Raw genomic sequence first — 22166 nt, 5'->3', positions numbered from 1 at the left:
CAGATATAGGACAGACCCAAATTGATAACAGGCAATGACAGGGCCATTATTTAAATAGGCCCCCTGTAGCAAGCAGGAGATAACTGAAAGATACACTGTATCTACAGACATGCTGAGACACAGTTTCCACAGGTGCTTATCAGGTGAGATGGCAGGGCTGCTCGTGCCACATCTGGCTTTAGCTACTCATGTGCCACAGAACTTTCTGGTGTTCTTTTGAGGGTCTCCACCTGTGATGCACAAGTTGGATCTGGCTCCAGATTTGCTGTTTTCCCTGCCGATTTACACCCACTGAATCTCTGGATCTGAGGGTGTGTGTCTCCCCAGATGTGAGTCTTCCTCATCCTGGGACTGTGAATCCTTGCCCCCCCCCCCTTTTTTTTTTCTTGCAACATGGTCAGGAGCCTATTGACATGGATACTAAGATCTGAGTGTGCCATGTACACTCTGAAGGAGGCCTTTAGGTATTTCAGAATCAAAGGTCTGAGGGCTGGCAAAAGTCCTCAGGATTCCTGTCTATCCAAGAGTCCATGAAGTTACAGAGGGTACCCTTTATTTGATCATTCCCTTCAGAATAAGAGCCGAAGTGAAGTTTGCATACCTCATGAAGAGCAGGTCCTGTATCTGGGGGCACGGGAGGGGGCAAATCTTAGGTATGTGGACCTAAAGGAAGGGATCCCCTTCCTGCAGAGAAGGCACCAGGCTGTTCAGCTTAACCATAGTCTCTGCACTGATGTGTGACTCTCTCTGGGGCTCTCTTAGGTCCTGTGGGGTAGAAGCATTCTCACCCTGGTCTGTGTGGTCCCGGTCCTTGGACAAGATTTTTCCCTTTCGGAGAAGCAAGAGTAAACCCTGTGCCTCCAGACGCCACTGTGGTCTTCCCTGTTGTCTCTTCTTCCCTGTTGTCTCTTTTTGAGGCCTGAGGCTCCAGTAGTCCCAAGATAGCATCCTGCCCTCTCTAGTGTCTCTGACTAGTGAGCCTACAGGCTATGTACTAAGCAGGGGGTTCCCTGGTTACCAAGGTTCTGCATTGTTATGTCAACAGGGTGATTCCATTATTGTCCCTTCTTCAATAGGACTTTTAAAAAAAATTGGATATTTACTTATTTACATTTCGAATGTTATCCCCTTTCTCTTTTCAGGTTTCCTCTCTGGAAGTCCCCTATCCCATACCTCCTTACCCTGCTTCTATAAGGGTGCCCCCTCACTCACCTATCCATTCCTGCCTCACTGCCCTAGCACTCCTCTACACTGGAGTATTAAGTCTTCACAGGACCAATGGCCTCCCCTCCCATTGATGCCAGATAAGGCCCCTACAGCTCCTTCAGCCTTCTCCTAACTCTTCCATTGGGATTCCTGTGCTCAGTTTTATGGTTGGCTTTGAGCATCCACATCTGTGTTGATGAGAATCTGGAGACAACTGAATAAGGCTCTTGGCAGCAAGCACTTCTTGGCATTCACAATAGTGTCTGGGTTTGGTGTCTGCATGTGGGATAGATTCCCCAGTTGGGGCAGTCTCTGGATGACCTTCCTTCAGTTTCTGTTCTACTCTTTGTCCCTGTATTTCCTTGATACAGGAGCAATTCTGGGTTAAAATTTTGGAGATGGGTAGGTGGCCCCATGCCTCATTTGGGAGGCCATGTCTAACCTCTGGATATGGTCCTGACAGTTTCTCCCTCTCCTTTGTGGGATATTTCAGCTAATGTCATCCCCATGAGGTCCTGGGAGAATCTTGTTTTCCTGGTATCTGGGACTTTCTGTTTGCTTCCCCCAGTTCCCCATACCCCATTGCTATATACCTCTGCTCAATTTCCTGACCCTCTGTACATCTCCTCCAATACCTGATTCTTACACTCTTTTCCCCCTCCCCTTCTTCTCTTCCTCCCAAGTCCCTCCAACCCTCTATATCCCTTGATAATTTTGTTCCCCCTTCTAAGTAGGACTGACGTATCCACTCTTTGGTCTTCCTTCCTTTCGAGCTTGATATGGTCTGTGAGTTGTATGGTGGGTATTCCTTGCTCTTTGCTTAATATCCACTTATCAGTGAATACATACCATGTGTGTTATTTGGTGACTGAGTTACCTCACTCAGGATGATATTTTCTAGATTTATTTATTTGCCTGCAAATTTAAAAGCTGAGTAGTATTCCACTGTGTAAATGTACCACATTTTCTGTATCTATTCCTCTGTTGAGGGACATCTGGATTCTTTCTAGCTTCTGGCTATTATACATATTGCTGCTAAGAACATAGTGGAGCATGTGTCCTTATTACATGTTGGAGCATCTTCTGGATGTATGCCCAGGAGTAGTATAACTGGTTCCTCAGGTAGTACTATGTCAGATTTTCTGAAGAACCGCCAGACTGATTCCCAGAGTGGTTGTTCAAGCTTGCAATCCCACCAGCAATGGAGGAGTGTTCCTCTTTCTCCACATCCTTGCCAGCATCTGCTGTTACCTGAGTTTTTTTTTTTTTTTTTTTATCTTAGCCATTCTGATTGGTGTGAGGTGGAATCTCAGGGTTGTTTTGATTTGCATTTCCCTGATGACTAAGCATGTTGGACATCATTAGGTGCTTCTTGGCCAGTTGATCTTCCTTAGTTGAGGATTATCTCTTTAACTCTGTATTTTTAAATAGAGTTATTTGTTTCTCTTAAGTCTTACTTCTTGAGTTCTTTGTATATATTGGATATTAGCCCTCTATTGGATGTAGGATTGGTAAAGATCTGTTTGCAATCTATTGGTTGCTGTTTTGTCCTATTGACAGTGTTCTTTACCTTACAGAAGCTTTGCAATTTTATGAGGCCCCATTTGTCGATTCTTGATCTTAGTGCATAGGCCATTGTTGTTCTGTTCAGGAAAATTTCCCCTGTGCCCACGTGCTCTAGGCTTTTAACCAAATACACTTCTATTAGATTGAGTTATCTAGTTTTATGTGGAGGTCCTTGATCTACTTGGACTTGAGCTTTGTACAAGATTAAGAATGGATCAATTTGCATTCTTCTACATGTTGACCACCAGTTGAAACAGCACCACTTGTTGAAAATGCCCTCTTTTTTCCCACTGAATTTTAGCTTCTTTTTTGTTTGTTTGCTTGTTTGTTTCATTTTGTTTTGTTTTGTTTTGTTTTGAGGCAGGGTTTCTCTATGTAGCCATGGATGTCCTGGAACTCACTCTGTAGACCAGGCTGGCCTTGAACTCAGAAATCTGCCTGCCTCTGCCTCCCTAGTGCTGGAATCAAAGGTGTGTGCCACCACGCCCGGCACAGCTTCTTTGTTAAAGATCAAGTTACCATAGGTGTATGGGTTCATTTCTGGGTCTTCAACTCTATTCTATTGATCTACCTGCCTGTCACTCTATCAATACTATGCAGTTTTTTTTTTCTCTCTTGTCATTATATTGCTCTGTAGTACAGCTTGAGGTCAGGGGTAGTGATTCCCCTAGATGTTCTTTTATTGTTAAGAATAATTTTTGCTATCCTGGGTTTTTGTTATTCCAAATGAATTTGAGAATTGCTCTTTCTAATTCTATTAATAATTGAGTTGAAATTCTGATGGCTATTGCATTTAAACTGTAGATTGCTTTTGGTAAGATAGTCATCTTTACTGTATTAATCCTGCCAATCCACGAGCTCTTTCCATCTTCTGAGGTCTTCTCTGATTTCTTTCTTCAGAGAATTGAAACTCTTGTCATACAGATATTACACTTGTTTGGTTATAGTCACACCAAGGTATTTTATATTGTTTGTAACTATTGTGAAGGGTGCTGTTTCCCTAATTTCTTTCTCAGCCCGTTTATCTTTTGAGTAGAAGAACACTGTCTTATTCTAGGTTTCTATTCCTGCACAGACATCATGACCAAGAAGCAGGTTGGTAAGGAAAGGGTTTATTCAGCTTATACTTCCTCATTGCTGTTCATCACCAAAGGAAATCAGGACTGGAACTCAAGCAGGTCAGGAAGCAGGAGCTGATACAGAGGCCATGGAGGCATGTTACTTACTGGCCTGCTTCCCCTGGCTTGCTCAGCTTGCTTTCTTATAGAACTCAAGACTACCAACCCAGAGATGGTAGCCCCCCCCCACCCCCTTTATCAGTAATTGAGAAAATGCTCCACAGCTGGATCTCATGGAGGTGTTTCCCCAACTGAAGCTCCTTTCTCTGTGATAACCCCAGTCTGTGTCAAGTTGACACAAAACCAGCCAGTACAATTGGCTCTTTGTCAACTTGACACACAGACATATCACTAGTAAGCCTCAACCCTTACTTTCTTATTTATCCCCAAGATCTATATAACTTTAAAAGTCCCACAGTCTTTACATATTAAAACTTAAATCCCTTTAAAATATCCAATATCTTTTAAAATCCAATGTCTTTTAACAATTAAAAGCCTCTTAACTGTGGGTTCCACTAAAATACTTTCTTCTTTCAAGAGGGAAAAATATCAAGTCATAGTCACAATCAAAAGCAAAATCAGACTCGAACTTTTCAATATCTGAGATCCAACTCAAGATCTTCTGGGCTCTTCTAAGGGCTTGGGTCACTACTCCAGCCCTGCCCTTTGTAGCATTTACCTTGTCTTCTAGGCTTCAGCTACCTGTATTTCACTGCTGCTGCTGTTCTTGTTGGTCATCTCATGGTACTGGCATCTTCAAAACACTGTTGTCTTCTGCTGTAACTAGGCTTCACCAATAGCCTCTTATAGGCTCTCTTCATGGTACCAAGCCCCAATTCCTTTCATGACTCCTTCAGTCCTGGGCCATCAATTGCAACTGAGGTCAATGGCCTTCAGTGGCCTCTCATAGTGTGGAGCCTCAGCGGCTCTGCATGACCCCTTCATGCCTTCAAAATCAGTACCACCTGGGTGATTCTTACACATTACCAAATTGAGACATAGCACAAGGTACTTGGCTATCTCTGGAACACAGCCTGTGTGCTCTCAGAAAGTACTTCTGAGAAGATTTCACCTCAATGATGCTGGTCTCTCTTTTTTTTTTTTTTTCACTTTTCTTTTTTTCCCCAATTATTAGTTTACTAGTATCAACCAGGACTCATGTTCAGTATTCCTTCTCAAATTACATTAACAAATACAAATGTAAAGAGCCCAAGTCAAAATTATATAACCACACTCTATCACAAAATGCATAAAATTACAAGAATGCTATTTAAAAACAGTGAAACTTTAAGAGAAAGATAATATAAAAAAATCAAAAAACAAAAAACCCACAAAATTTTCAAATTGTTCCTTAAACTAAGCAGATTAAACATGATTAATGAATGCATTTGGGTTTTATTTTTTAAAAAAGGAAATGAATTGGACAACTGGTATTAATAATGCAAACTTTATCTTCTTTCCTTCTATCTAATTTATAAAGGGACAAACCACAATATAGGAAAATATACCCTTCATTTTAAATGTGGCATAATTTTAAAAGCTGGATCAACTAATTAAAAATATCTTTAAACAGTGAAGTTTCCTGAGCAATTTGTATTTAGATAGAAGGGCAAAGGCATTATAGCCCACATTCTTATGATAGCCTTTGCTGTGACTAAGGTCAACAAATATTATGGCAGTCTTGTACTATGGCAGTCTTGTACTTCAAGCTCACATTTTTGGGGATACATTCTCAGGTCTTCTTCCCCTTCTTTAGGGGAAACTGCAAAATTTAACTGCCATTACACAAAAGGAGAGTCCTCTTGTAAGGATTAGAACATACTTTTCTATTAGTCCTTCAAGAACAGACTTTCAGATTGCTTGATTCTAATAATCCCATGGTGTGACAGAATTGATAACTCCTTGCTTTGCCAAGTAGGTTATATAATATCTCTTATCCATCACCATTTAGGAGATTCTTCAACTATGAATGACCATGTTACCCTTACCACAATATGCAGGATGTGTGGACAAAAGTTTTTTTCCAGCTAACTATATAGGAAAAGATACACACTGTAATAATTCATGTGACCCAAACTGAGCAAAAGCAAAAGACTAGCTTCCCCTCGAGAAGAAAACTTTCAGACCTATGAAAAGGACAACAATAGTAATTAAAAAATGTATTTACTTAGAAGCATTCATAATGTCAACAAAATAGCCTGTTTTAAATTTCCATGACAATTTTCAAGCCCCAGACTGTACAAGGCAAGGTTAGTGGCTATTGGAAATACCACCAGGACTGGGCTATATAAAGACACATTCAGTAGTGTATTAACTATACAAAAAAGGGACACTGTACAGTTTAAAAACAAATCTTACACAGCCTTACATTTCAATTTATTTCTTAAAAAGGAGTGAGTTGTGTATAAGGGGGTTAAATGCATCATATTCAAGAAAAAAACTGCACTAGAACCAACTTATTCATCATCATCTTCTTCATCATCTTTGTATAGTTCTTTTTGTTTCTACATGGTTGATTTCAGCCTTGAGTTTGATTATTCCCTGCCATTTACTCCTCTTGGGTGTATTTGCTTCTTTTGGTTCTAGAGCTTTCAAATGTACTGTTAAGCTCCTAGTGTATGCTCTGTCCAGTTTTTTTTTTTTTTTTTTTTTTTTTTTTTTTGTGTGTGTGTGTGTGTGTGTTTTCAATCAGAGCTATGAGTTTTCCTCTTACTACTGCTTTCATTGTGTTCCATAAGTTTGGGTATGTTGTGCCTTCATTTTCATTAAATTCTAAAAAGTCTTTAATTTCTTTCATTATTTCGCCCTTGACTAAGTTATCACTGAGTAGAGTGTTGTTCAGCTTCCATGTGTACGTGTGCTTTATGTTGTTTTTGTTGATATTGAAGAGCAGCTTTAGTTCGTGATGATCTGATAGGATTCATGAGATTATTTCAATCTTCTGGTATCTGTTGAGGCCTGTTTTGTGACCTATTATATGGTTAATTTTGGAGAAGGTCCAATGAGGTCCTGAGAAGAAGGTATATTCTTTTGCTTTAGGATGAAATATTTTATAGATATCTGTTAAATCCATTTGCTTCATAGCTTCTGTTAGTTTCATTGTGTCTCTGTTTAGTTTCTGTTTCTGTGATCTGCTCATTGCTAAGAGTGGGGTGTTGAGATCTCACACTATTATTTTGTGAGGTCCAATGTGTGCTTTGAGCTTTAGTAAAGTTTCTTCTATGAACGTGGTTGCCCTTGCATTTGGAGCATTGATGTTGAGAATTCAGAGTTCATCTTGGTAGATTTTACCTTTGCTGAGTATGAAGTGCCCCTCCTTGTCTTTTTTGATAACTTTGGGTTGGAAGTCAATTTTATTCGATATTAGAATGTCTACTCCCGCTTGTTTCTTGGAACTATTTGTTTGGGAAATTGTTTCTCAGCCTTTTACTCTGAGGTATTGTCTGCCTTTGTCTCTGAGGTGTGTTTCCTGAATGCTGGGTCCTGTTTATATATCCAGTCTATTAGTCTATATATTGTTATTGCGGAATTGAGTCCATTGATGTTAAGAGATATTAAGGAATAGTGATTGTTGCTTCCTGTTATTTTTGATGTTATTTTTATGTTTGTGTGGCTATCTTCTTTTGGGTTTGTTGAAAGAAGATTACTTTCTTGCTTTTTCTAGGATGTAGTTTTATTTCTTGTTTTGGAAGGATTTTTTTAAATCTATTATGCTTTATAAGTTTGGATTTGTGGACAGATGTTGTGTAAATTTTTTTGTCATGGAATATCTTGCTTTCTACATCTATGTTAATTGATAGTAGCCTGTGCTAGCATTTGTGTTCTTTTAGGGTCTGTATGACATCTGCCCAGGAACTTCTAGCTTTCATAGTCTCTGTTGAGAAGTCTGGCTTAATTCTGACAGGTCTGTCTTGTATGTTACTTGACAGCTTTCCCTTAATGCTTTTAATATTCTCTTTGTTTTTGCACTTGGTGTTTTACTATTATGTGACAGGAGGAATTTCATTTCTGGTCCAATCTATTTGAAGTTCTTTAGCCTTCTTGTATGTTTATGGGCACCTCTTTCTTTAGGTTAAGGAAGTTTTCTTCTACAATTTTGTTGAAAATATTTACTGGCCCTTTAAGTTGGGAATATTTGCTCTCTTCTACACCTATTATCCTAAGGTTTAGTCTTCTCATTGTGTCCTAAATTTTCTGGATGTTTTAAGTTAGGAGCTTTTTTGCATTTTGCATTTTCTTTGACCATGGTGTCCATGTTTTTTATTCTGTTTATGATGCTTGCATCTATGACTATTATCTCTTTCCTAGATTTTCTATCTCCAGGGTTGTCTTCCTTTGGGATTTCTTTATTGTCTTTATGTCCAATTTTAGATCCTGGATGGTTTTGTTCAATTCCTTCACTGTTTGGTTGTGTTTTTCAGTAATTCTTTCAGGGCTTTTTATGTTTCCCCTTTAAGGGCTTCGATCTGCTTACCTGTGTTCTACTGCATTTGTTTAATGGAGTTATTTATGTCTTTCTTAAAGTCTTCTATCACCATCATGAGATGTGATTGTAAATCAGAGTCTTACTTTCTCCGTGTCTTGGGGGGTATCCAGGGCCTGCTGTGGTGGGAGAACTGTGTTCTGATGATGCCAAGTAGCCTTCATTTCTGTTGTTTATGTTCTTGCCCTTGTTTCTCACCATCTGGTTATCTCTGGGGTTAGCTGATCTTGCTGTCTCTGACTGTTGCTTGTCCCTCCTGTAAGCCTGTGTGGCAGCACTACTGGGAGACCAGTTCTCTCTGGGAGGAATTTGGGTATGGAGAGTTGTGGCACATGGTCAGCTCTGGGGTGCAAATGAAAACTAGAAGGATCCTGTTCCCAGATGTTCTTTGGTTCCTGTGTCCTGAGGGTGCTGGGATGGTCCCTCTTGAGCCATATATTTGAGCAGAAGTGGTGGTCTTAACTGTGTTCTCATGTGTGTCAGCACTCCTGGGAGACCAGCTCTCTCTGGGTGGGATTTCCACAGTATCTCTTATACAGTTTTTTTTCTATATTTTCCACTTGAAGTTTAGTTGCATATATAAAACCAAAAAGAGTAGAGGCTGGGGTAGACTTCAGTTTCAGAATGTAAAGAGAGGCAATAATCAATGGTTTGGCTCACACAGGGAGAAAGAACAGGGTTGCTGATTTACTGAGAAAATGAAGAAGACTGTGTTTGTGTCGAATAAGTGGGAGAAAGACCTGTTGGAAATCAGGGAAAACATGTGGAAATAAAAGGTCTTGACAAACCTGCTAAGGGCCTTGTTTCAGGTAAGGTATGATGAAATCATTTACTGATTATACTGTTGCCTGCTAGGTGGGATCCTCATCCCTGAGTTGTCTAAGGTACATGAAGCTATGTGCAGATCCCTGACAAAAAGATATTTAAGTGAGGATGCTTTTGTTTTGGGTGATGGAACCATCAATCATGGTCATATGACAGGATGGTGGGAACAGATTGGCAGCAATGTGGGTCTGAGCACAGGAAGCAGAGAAAGGGCTGTTGTGGTTTTTTTTTTTTTTTCCTTTTTTCCCTTTGATTCAGCCCAAGACTCCAGCCCATGTAAGGGTGATACCTTGTTCAGAGAAGAATTCCACTTGTCAGTTAATCTTCCCAATAAATATCCTCAGAGATACACCCAACAAGTCCCGCACTAATAACCTAGGTTTTTCTCAACCCAGTGAAGTTGACAGTCCAAGTTACCACCCCACTGGGGTAATGACAGATGAAGATTATGTGGCTTCTGTGCTTGGAGTAGACAGTTCTCCTGGGGTTAAAAAGACAAGAAACAGAAAAGTTGGGTGTGATTATTTTGAATACCATGAGAAATGAAAGTTTGAATAGCTGGATATCACAATAGTGGTCACACCATGGTTCTGTGATACATCTAGAGATATATTCACCCCTTTGCAGACTGAGAAGCCAGACCTTATCTGACTTTTAGCTTGAGATGGCTCTTTGATACAAGATGGTAGACAAAATGCCAGCAGCAATGGCCACATTCCAACCTGTTCTCTCTCTCTCTCTCTCTCTCTCTCTCTCTCTCTCTCTCTCTCTCTCTCTCTCTCTCTCTCTCCCCCTCTCTTTTCTCGCCATAGAGATACAAAATAACCTCTTAATTTGCCCTATCTGGCAGGAAAGAGGGAAGAGGGTGGTATCTCTGGCAGATTTCTATGTTCTGCAGTGCCCAGGCCTTAGTGTCTTTTTTCTCTTCCATCTCCCTTTGCCCCTGACATGCTGCCAGGCAGTTGCTTAGCAACTTCTCCAGCAAGACTGCACATCCTGGCATAAATTGCTGTTATGCACGATAGAGATTTCTCTCTCCCCTCTTTCCTGCATTTTAAGCAAAGAGACATCCTAAAATAGGGCAATTTCCCCCTTTGTCTCCTCCCCAACCCAACAACCTCTTTTTTTTTTTTTTGACAGACAACTTCTGTGTAAATGTTGAAATCTGTGTTGTCTGTCAGCAGCAGTCAATCTGAAAACTTTACTGAAGAGAACATATATTTAGTAACAAGTGACAAAGACAGGAAGATATTGAGATGTCAATTATTTTAGTGAGTTAGTACAAAAGCGGGGCATTTAAATCAAATACTGCAGGGAGTGAGAAGGCAAAAGAACTGGGCTTGGTATATAGAGCCTTGTGTTTTAAACAGTGTGGGGCTGTGTTTTGTTTAACTCCATCTGTTGCCAAGGATGTCCACAGTGTCAGCCTAACCTCAAGAGTATGTGTGAGAGTATTCATGCTGCTTAATTGATGCAGACTCTGGATTACTGCAGGATATGTAAGCAGAGATGCTTCATTTGAGTCTCAGCTTGGTGGATTTTCATATTTGGATGTGGAAATGGATGTTCCATTTGTTAAATTTTGGAGCAGCTCTGAATGAGTTATTAGATAGCTTAAACCTCAGCCTAACACTTGAAGACCTTCAGAATGTAATCTTCTGCACCTGCTCTTCCTCCATCACAGCCTGGAGACTCAGTGTCTGCTTCTGTCTTCACTCTCCCTGCCTTCATCATAGTATAAGGCCTTGCCTTCTCCCACTTTGCTTCTACATGCTCAGCACTGGATAGATCTTGCTTATTGAATTTATCTAGTGTTCTCTCTATAACATTTGGCAGTAGCTCTCAACTGGAAATTTGGACTCTGGTGGATATTGGAAATGCCCACAGTATCTTTGGTTTTCACAACTGAGATGAGAGTGTTGCTGAGACCCAAGGAATCAAGACCAGAATTTTGCCAAACATGATGTGCTTAGTTCACATCTTTATAGCAGAATATGATGTAGCCTCAATTGTCAACAGCAATGAGAATGTGAATCCTATTCTGTAGTCTTTGCCTGAGGGGAGAGAACCCAACCTGCTGAGTTACCTTTGTACCCTGTTGGCCAGCAGATCATTCTTTACTGAGTAAATGCCTGAATAAAACATGACTATACAACATGTTTAAGCCAATATTTCCTTTTCTAGTTATTGAAACCAAACACTCTGCCAACAGTTCAGTTGATACATGTTGATGTTTTTTTTTTTCCCTGAAGGAGATGTCCATTCACCTCAGATAGGGCAGATGGTGACAGACCAAAGAAACAGTTCCACACCAGAATCACATAGTGAACTAATGAATTGCTAAACCTGCTTCCAAAGGCATGGATAAGGGATTGCTTACAGTATCACAGGTTTCTCAAAACAGATATATCACTGGAAAACTCTATTCTGGCATGGGCACTGACTTCATGGATTCCATCCTTCAGTTAATCTTTTAACTCTTTGTATAGTCCAACACTTTACCTGGTCACATGAAACTGGGAGAAAAGATTAATGACCAGCATCCTGGGTGAGGGTCTTGTGATTCTTACCATTATTTTAATAGCTTTATGACATTGTTTTCTCTTTTTCCTCTGCTTCCTCCTCCTTCCGAGATTTATTTATTTTTATGTCTACAGGTACTCTACCTGCATGTATAACTGCATGCTAGAAGAGGACATCAGATCACATTATAGATGGCTGTTAGCCACTTTGTGGTTGCTGAGAGCTTAACTCAGGACCACTGGGAGAGCACTCAGTGCCCTTAATCAGTGATCCATCTCTCCAGTACCCTGTTTTCTTCTTTTTATGAGGAACATAGGCCAAAGTTATTTGCAGGAAAAAAAATATGGCCTTGTTGACAAAGTCATGCTAGATTTGTTCTGGATACCAGGTAGGAATAGAATTTAGTAGTGAGATGATTCTATGGAATTCATGTATTATGTAATATTAATTGACCAGGCAAAAAGGTCTAATGTAGTTTTTTTTAGGTATAGCTGATCTAAAGTATGTTGATGCCAGTAGAGTTCTTTTTTGCATCTCTTAGGTAAGCCACCTGATTACACTGGCCTCTTAGACCTGTTCTACACTCTCTCTGATGATAAATGATCTCAAGATTGGTGGTTCCTTATGCCATGACCTCAGGAGGAACACAACATCCCATGAGTCAAAATGCCCTCATATCTTGATCAGTAGGTGGAATTATGTCATGAATATGCCAGATAGAGAATGACATACTTTTGTCCTTACACAGTGTCATAGCTATTGAATGGAAACAAATTCACAAGCTTTTTTGGTTTTGTTGAGTTGAATTTCCAAGTAGTCCTAATTTCCCTTGACAGCAGGGTGGGATGGACACAAGTTCTCTTATTCATCTTAATTACTAATATTAACTCTTACATCACATATTACATTTTGCCTAGCAAGTACATGTGTACATATGTGTGGGCTAAAGAGTGACTAGAAAGGGTTAAAGAGGCTTTTCCATCTTTCACTCAGTCTGGTACATTTTACAACTTCTCTGGCCTGATTTTCTTCCTAGAATTCTAATATGCCCATAAGCTCATATGCTTCAAATTTAGTTTGATCAATTTATAGGTTGGTGCTTCTTATTTTTTTTATCTTTAGGAATACGTTGTTTACCAGTTTATACCTTGTGAATGGTGCTGTCTGTCTTCCATCAACATGCAGGTTCATCATATCTCTGTGTCTGCTTTCAAAGTGGAATCTCTTAAGGCAAGGATCAGCTTGAAAAATGACCATTTTACACAATATGGAAAAATTGAGAGCACAGCACAGAATGACCTCAACAAACTGTGTCCCCCAAAGAATATATGTGCATGACCTAACTCTTAGGACCTGTAACTTAAGTAAGAAATGAAGATGTTACATGTATCATTAAATTCAGAGTATAATAATGAGATTATCCTAGATTATGAGTGAGTCTAAATCTAGTGGCCCTAGACTCATTAACAAAACACCCATGGAAAGAGTTACAGAGACAAAGTTTGGAGCTGAGACGAAAGGATGGACCATCTAGAGACTGCCATATCTGGGGATCCATCCCATAATCAGCTTCCAAACGCTGACACCATTGCATACACTAGCAAGATTTTGCTGAAAGGACCCAGATATAGCTGTCTCTTGTGAGACTATGCCGGGGCCTAGCAAACACAGAAGTGGATGCTCACCGTCAGCTATTGGATGGATCACAGGGCCCCCAATGGAGGAGCTAGAGAAAGTAACCAAGGAGCTAAAGGGATCTGCAACCCTATAGGTGGAACAACAATATGAACTAACCAGTATCCCCTGGAGCTCGTGTCTCTAGCTGCATATGTATCCGAAGATGGCCTAGTCAGCCATCATTGGAAAGAGAGGCCCATTGTTCGTGCAAACTTTATATTCCTCAGTACAGGGGAACTCCAGGGCCAAGAAGTGGGAGTGGGTGGGTGGGGGAGTGGGTGGGTGGGAGAGTGGGTGGGGGAGCATATGGGGGACTTTTGGGATAGCATTGGAAATGTAAATGAAATAAATACCTAATAAAAATAATAATAAAAAAGAAAGGGCAGAGATATTTGAGGCACACAGACTGTGGCGAAGGTGATATGAAGATACAGGTAGATACAGGAGTGTTGTGCCTGCAAATATAGTAGGGTAGTAGGACCATGGGACTTTAGAGACTATGAGAGGCTAGTAGATAGAACAGGTACAACAGGAGAAACTGGGAGACAGAAGCAGCATGGAGAAGCTGGGAGACAGTGAAACACAAAGAAACTGGAATGTAGGTACAGCATGGAGAAGCTGAGATAGGTGGAGACCAGAGAACCTGGGAGACAGGTGCAGCATGGAGATACTGGGAGACAGGTGCAGCATGGAGAAAATGGAAGACAGGTGCATAGCAGAGAAATGTACTGGGAGACAGGTGCAGCATGGAAAAGCTGGGGGACAGATGTAGCATGGAGAAACTAGGAGACAGGTGCAGAGCAGAGAGGCTGGGAGACAGGTGCAGCAAGAAGAAGTAGGGAGCCAGATGCAGTGTGGAGAAACTGGGAGATATGTGCAGTGTAGATTCTCAGAGTGAATCTCAGCTGTGTGTGTGTGTGTCAGTTTGAATAGGCCACTTGGCTATAGATAATCTGGTTCACACTATTTCTGCGTGGGTGTTTCTGGAAGATTTCAGCACTGGAATTGGTGGACTTGGTATGGCAGATAACTCTCAGTGTGCATAGGTATCGTCCAGCTCAAAAGGGTCTGAGACAGACCAACAAATGGAAGGAGATAAATTTGTTTTTTCCTGAATACATGAATAGGAACATCTGTCTTCCTTTTCCCTTAGACTGCTAGTTACACTATTTGTGCTCTTGTTTCTCTGCCCCTCATCCTTGGGCTTTAGCCCTTTTCTAACAGAAAGAAGATTGTGGGACTTCATAGTCTTCATAATCATGCAGGCTAATTATTCATTAACAATCAGTGTATTCATCTATTTACCTACCTATGTACCAATCTTTTATGTATCTATCATCTATCTACCAATTAATAATTCTATCAATCTTTTTATTTGATTAATCAAGCTATTATATTTATCTACCTATCAATCTATCTACTTATCAACTATTTATAATCTCTACCTATAATTTATCTATAATCTATCTATCATCTATTTATCATCTCTATTCTATTTATATATCTGTTTATCTTCTGATACCTACCTATCTTATATTTTGCATCACTGTGACCACAATATATGAAAGAAACATCTTGAGTAAAGATATATTTTAGCTTACAGTTTTAGAGGATTTCAGTCCATCATGGTGGAAAAGATATAATAGAGCAGGCCAGACAAATAACAATGGGAGTTAAATCAGATGCTTGCCAAATAAAATAATAGGAATTAAAGCAAACAGAAAGGATGTAGGGATTGTTATAAACTTTAAAACACCCTGCCATATGGTCCTGATGTTTGGTAGGTTCTCTAGCCTACCAAAGTTGTTCTAAACTGGCGAACAAGTTCTTAAAACATGATCCAGTTGTTGTCACTTAAAATTCAACCCCCTTTTTTAATCTATCACCTATCGATCCATAAAGTCTACCATCCATGTATCCACTCTACTGGTCTGTTTCCATGGCAACCATGGTTAATACACTCTTTTGGAATAGTTAGACCCAATCCATCTAGCACCACATGTCAAATTTCAGACCTCCAGATCTACTAAAGGAAACATTTCTGTTATTAGAATCTCAATTTGTGGTTATTTATTACAACAGCTGGGCAAGCCAATGCATCCCATAGCTCCTGATCCTATCCTCATCTCCTTGTGCAGCATCATCACCTTGTCACTATCCAGATCCAACTCATGTCCTGACTCCACTCCCAATGGAGCTGTGGAATCTAGTTATCTAATGACTCCTGTCAGTTCTACTCACTTATTGCCTCCACTCATTCCACTCCATTAAAACTCCTTAACAGTTCTCCCTCTGTCTCTTGGGGGCTATTTCCAACATGCTCCTTTCCTACAGATGCAAAAAAAAAAAAAAAAAAAACAAAAAAAAAAACTGTGGGCATTCAATTACTTTATAGAAAATTGCATAGTATTTGCCCATAACCTACAATATACTCTTTCATACTTTAAATTTTCTCTAGATTAATTATAATAATGAATGTAATAGAAGTGGTATATAAATGGTCGACACTGCATTACATGGGGAACAAGAATGGGAACAACATGTCTATATATATCCAATACACTGATAATCAATTTTTTGAAAATGATTGGATGAATACATGTATATGAAACTCACAGATACTAAGAGTCAATTCTATATTCTTTATAGTTTACATTTTCAAGTATATTATTTCCAAAATCATTTTATCAATTCCTATAATGTACCAGACCATATGTTTACTTTTCTGAACATACGTGAAGGAACAAAATTAGACACAGTTCCTGAATCCTTGCAGGTTAATTATTAACTGAGAGGAGAATAAATCAATGATTTCTTCCCAACTCAGGAAGTGAAAGATGAAATTCCATTGCTGTTGCAATAGTGACTAATGGGGACATGGCATCTGTGGTTACTAAACTCCTAACCTAGTTTCTGGAGAAAGAAGTCTTCCCTTTGGCAAGAAATGTCTTAGTTGACCACAGAGAGAGAACATAACAGGAGAAACATGCAAAGTTCTGGACTAGAAACACATGATATGGGCTCAGCGTGCTGTGACCGAGAGCCCAGCTGCAGGTAAACAGGGCTACAATGAACATTTAGGATCTAAATGAGATGAGTTGAATGGGGAGCCAGGGAGGGTCCAAAGGGTTATTCTAACTCTGATGAGGGGTGTGGGTATAATTCTCAATGAAAAGTAACTGGTTGCATTCCTTGGAATAAATCATTGGTGCATTGGCCAAGATTAAGGGTCTGGAAAAATATAGGGATGCTCTGGCAACTTGTGGTGAGTTGAGATGTGGAAAGGCACACACCAGAGAGATACCCTAAGCTTCTACCTGCAAAGTGTGATAATTACCCACATTTAAGGATCCATAGAAAATCAGAATATGGCCAGGGACAAACAGATTAGAATAGATGTTAATGTGAACTTGTTCATATCCCAAGTGGTTCCTCCGAATGTTTCATATCTGATCCAATCCAGCTCATGAAGCAAACTGTGATTCTATAAAGCCAGCTCTAGGATGCTGCTCTTTCCCCTTTCTACCTAGAGAATTTTAAATATATTCCTCCTTAATATATACTCACTTAGAAAAGATTCTTCAAGCTCTCCAATCATCCTTAGTCAAGTTGTATTTCCTCCTAACACATTTCTCAAAAGTGAGTGCACCACAGAAAATAGGCTGACCTAATCAGATAATGGAAGGGCTACCCAACTTTACACATTACACATCTCATACCCAATCAAGATACCCACTACATATAAACATGCACTTAGTGTTAACCTTTAGTGGGATACTGACAGTAGTGATATAGCTTTGCCTTCCAGTATATGGTTGTCATGAACATCCAGAGGACTTAATATGTAAAAATGTTTTATTGATGATTTATAAGATGTTTGATGAGTAGAATCCTAGCAGTCTTGAATCTTCCTGTTGGAAGATTACATTCAGTTATGAATACTGGCAAGGCCTCCCTCTAGTGCCTAAATGTATCATTTAAATCACGAAACACAAAACCAGAAACATGGTGAGCCTCCAGTGGACATACCATTTTTAATGAATCTAATTTCTGAAGTACTCAGAGGTATACCAACAACAGTATGCAATAGTCTTAATCTGCTCACAGCAAAACTATTTGTAACTGTTACATTTTAGCTGTTCTGGAATAGCATACCAGTTTCCTTTAGGAACAATCTCTCTGTCTAAATTAATGTTAGATTCTTTTAATTATCCGTGTTAGCAAAATAAGTCCTTATGCTTTGATCATTCATTTAACAAGTCTAAATGTATTGCACAAAGTTTGTACACATTCTTTTAGTATAGTCTCCAGTTTCATATTGCTTTTTACCCGTTGATATTTTTGTAAGGGATAAAGAAACTCAAGGGAAATAACTTGTGATGGAAGCATTGGTCTATTTACTCTAGATCTCTGTGAGGCTGGAAGCAGAGTAAGAAAGTATGACTTATTAAACTTTGCCGGGATGGGCTTTCCAAGTTATGGAATCCCACATCCTCCTAAAAAATTCTTGCCTGTCTTTGATAATGCTCCTGAAATCTGTGGTCTACTCCCATAGACTGAATACTCAGCAGCTTCATGGAGGACTGTCCTAGTTAGCATGAATCATGAATTTGACATAGCCTGGAGTCAGAGGAGTCTCATCGAAGGATTAAAGGAATCTGATTTCATTGCCAAGATCAGATTGACCTGTGGCTTTTTCTATGAGAGATTGTCTTAAATGATAATTTATGTGGGAGTGCCCAGCCCACTGGGGGTAACATGGATCCTAGGCAGGTAGTCTGGGCTTAAGTCTATGAGATATTCAGAAAGTAAACAAACAAGTTTCATTCCTCTGCTCAGGTTCCTGTCCTGACTGCCCTTAGTGATGGATGTTGACTGAGAAGTGTAAGATGAAATAAACAATTTCCTCTCATAAGTTGTTTTTTGGCCATGGTGTTTATTTCACCAACAGACAACAAACTAGAACAAAGGCATGCTACCTTTGAATGGTGCAACTCTTAGAATGTTCTTTCTTAAGCCAAGCACAAATCCAATTCATCTTATCTTATTTCATATATTGACGACTTTACTCCTATGAGGGCCCAGAAGGCATTTTAAAATTCTTCCAGATGGATGTTTTTGAGTACTGGATTTGTTATCATTATTCTTTACTTTTCTAAAGCAATCATCGTGAGTTCTTGGGGAATATATCTGGATGAATCCAAGCTAGTTCCTTCTCCACTTTGCTGTTCTTTTTGCATTATAACCTATTTCTTACCTTTCTATGAATACTGCAAAACTCCTTGTGACGATGCATTAGCTTCATAGGCTATGACATAGGTTATGAATTCATGGTTACAAACTTATGTGCATGGTATTGTCTTCTTTCTGCCTGCTTGCTTTCTGTTTCTTTGTTCATTAATATTTATGCTGGTTAATTTTTTTTGTCAACTTAACACAATCTAGGATCATTCATATAAGTCAACATAAACAACTTCAGTTGGGGGATTTCCTCTATCACATTGGCCTGTAGGCAAGCCTTTGGGGACATTTTCTTGTTGAGAACTAATGCAATAGGATCAAGAGCACTGTGAGAGATGTGAATCTTGGGAAAGGTGATTCTGAGTTGTATAAGAAAGCATGATGATCTATCCATGAAGAGAAAGCCAATGAGCTATTTCATGGCTTCTGCTTGAATTCCTGGCTACAGGTTCCTGCCCTGTTTGACTTCCTGCCCTGTTTTCCCTCAATGATGAGCTGTGATTGGCACCTGTAAATCAAATAAGTCCTTTCTTCTCTCAGATTGTTTGTGGTCCACATTTTATCACAGCAAGAGAGACCCAAACTAGGGCAATGTTTGTGAGGTGCTGGTACCATCCCCTTTTCTCAACTGAAGCTCTTAGATGCCGAGCTACCTCAGGTCTTCATGGTTCTCTCCCAAAATTTTTGTAGTAATCCTATATTAAGAAGGGTGTATTTTCACAGAACTCACAGGATCAGTACTACCGGCAAAGCTTGATGTGACTTCCTGAGCCGCACTGGACCTGGGAGCTCTGAAGTTAAATTTCATGGTCAGTCTTTCCTACTTTGAAGTAAAGGGATTCTTGTCATAACAGTTGGTGACATGAAGCTGCAAGGCCAAAGAATTTGGCTGAGTTTGCACATGGGAAATGGACCTTCTTTTGAATATTCAGGTGTAAATGTTTTAGACAGCAGAAAGTGAAATGGAGCAAAAGAGATCCTGGGCAGAATACTGTAAATATATACTACAGCTCATTACAGTGCAAGGTTTCCATACATCCTGCCTGACAAACTGCCTTATCCTAATAAGCTCCCTACTGAGTGAGCTTAGGAGCCTAGTGATTCCCTCTTGTCCAGATGAGCAATACATCACAATGTTCTGAACCTCATCCATTCTGTGGCTAGCTCTCTATAAACAAACAGTTCTTAGGCCTGACATGGACTGTAAGCACATTGTGAACAGATGAATGAAAATCATAATATCTGTCTACTCTTTTATTTGTTAATGCATCTACAATAGAATTGTGGGAACTTCTCAACCTTTGAGGCCTGGGTAGGCTGTCAGATTGGAAACAAATAAGATTTGAGGCCTTACAATTCAGGAAAGTAGCTGCATTTTGTGTTTTTATCAACTGAAAAAAAATCAGGAAATATATAGTAGTGTCTAAGCACACACCACCACCACCATCTAAAAAACTTATAGCTGAGTTTGATATCACAGTTCTGTAACACCTGCATTTGAAAGCTTAAGATAGGAGAATCTTAAGTTCTAGACACTGCTGAAGAAGAAGGAGGAGGGTTGGAGAGGAAGAAAGGAAAGTGAGAGAAACACATGGCAAAGTAAGTAGATCAAGATATTTCTTAGGCACTGACAGTTTCATGACAGCCATGGAACCACCAGCAATCATGATACTTGCTGACCCAAATACAGACAAGGTGACATGTGAAAATAAGCTTCATATAAGTGATTTGCTGCAGTTGTAGGAGGCCAAAATTCAGGATTGTTTAGAGGGAAAAATCAGTATCTTTCAACCCTCGGGTTGGTTCATGCACCCATTATAAAAAAAAAAATTATCCTGAGCACATGTCCCAGGAGACTTACAGAAGAGGAGCTTGGTGAAGCCATGGACTCAGCATGGTTGCTTGTTCTTCCATTAAACCAAGGTCTCACGCAATAACTCATTTCAATGGATGAAAGGATGGGGTGGCTATGGTATTCAGGGTTCCTGTTTTATGTCCTCCACTAGAATCTTGTTCAGGACTCAATTTCTTCATCTCTCAGGAAGTTCATTTCAGTTGCTTTAGGGAAAAGATAGGGTCAAGAGTTTATAACGATTCCCTGTTGGATCTGATATTCAGGCAGTAGCGAGAACTGATGTAGTAGTTATTCATGTCTCAGAGACATCTGCACATGTCTATCCTTCTACCTGGAGTCTTCATAGACAGATCTTTCCATGTCTGGCTGCTTTTCATTCAAAGCCCTTTGAATATTTGACCACAGGAGATTAGATTCTAAATCCATGCATCCCTAGGTCTCCTGTGGCCAGACAGGTTTTAGGGGTCTTACTTTTTCCATTCCTATATATTATAGGCACATTTTCAAAATCCTGGTGGGAGATTCATAAACCGGATGCCTGAGGCACGCAGGATGGTAAAAGGGCAGGTAGGTGAAGAAAGCAGAAAGAAACGGCTTAGGACAGACACACAAAGGTCTCCTGGAAAGAACAGCAATGCCAGCTCATTTTATCCTTTCCCACCATCAGCATCATGGTCAAGGTTACAGAGGGGGCTCCCAGGCAGAAATCAAGTGCCCCCGCCATGCTTATGTTGAGGAATAGCTCTTCAGTCATTTGGGTACAAAAGTCCATTTATATCAATAAAACAGTCCTGTAAGCACAATGCAAATTTCATTACTGGTACACCAGGCTAGATGAAATGCCTCGGTGAGTCCTTAAGGAGAGCACCATCATTACGCCTGATTTGTGACTTTATAGCCATGGAGGATCGGGGTAAGGAGTCAGATTGGTTTTTTACAACATTAGCACTGTGAAAGGAAAACCCAGACCTCACAGAACACATTATTGTTTTTTTATGCAAAACATAATATGTAAAGAAAGCTTTGATCTGCAGGAGCCATGAATCTGAAGTGACATAAACTCTGCACCATGTCAGGAGAGCTTGGGGTTAAGGAACCCCTCCCTACACCTCCCCCCACCCTCAGCTCAGAGAGGAGAGGATTGCTGACAGGAAAGGGAGACCCAGCCTGCAAACAGTTGACTTCATTTGCTTTTCCCCCCATGCAGTTCTCTGAGCTGTTTGTTTGCTTTTAATTCCAAGTATTCACTTAAAATTACCCTAGGAAAAGGCTGTGTGATGAGGGACTGACCTGGTTTTAAGAAGCTTACAAACCTAGCTAGGCTTGTTTTGTAAAAGGAAGTGATCTGGCCTGTTGATTAAGAAAAAGACAGACCAAACCAAAAGAAAAAATCCCAAGTGTTTTAGAATGACAAGATTTACTCTGGGGTCATAGCCAAGGTACATGAAGCATTTAGTAGGGAATAGAGCAGGCTTTATGATGAACACAAATTTGTGCCCTGGCTCCCTTTCTCTCTGAGCTGATGATGACTTTAGAGAAGTTAGTTCCCTTCTTTAATCTCAGGCTTTCTTATTTACAGATGAGAGATAGATTGTAATCCAGTATTCAGTGTCTCTCTTGGTGGCATTGTCATACAGGCACTGTTCAATAGGATAGAGAGGTGTGGACCTTT

General features: G+C 39.9%; 1 pseudogene; it reads right to left on the bottom strand.

The window, feature by feature from the left end:
- Window positions 1-282: 282 nt before the first annotated feature.
- Window positions 283-21218, bottom strand: LOC110310066 (uncharacterized; annotated as a pseudogene).
- Between the last annotated feature and the right edge of the window lie 948 nt (window positions 21219-22166).

The sequence above is a fragment of the Mus caroli genome, unplaced genomic scaffold (assembly GCF_978045245.1).
Source record: "Mus caroli unplaced genomic scaffold, Mus_caroli_1 scaffold_16, whole genome shotgun sequence".
In the NCBI taxonomy this organism is placed as follows: Eukaryota; Metazoa; Chordata; class Mammalia; order Rodentia; family Muridae; genus Mus; species Mus caroli.
The sequence above is the reverse complement of the archived record's forward strand: the minus strand, read 5'-3'. Positions and strand labels throughout refer to the sequence as shown.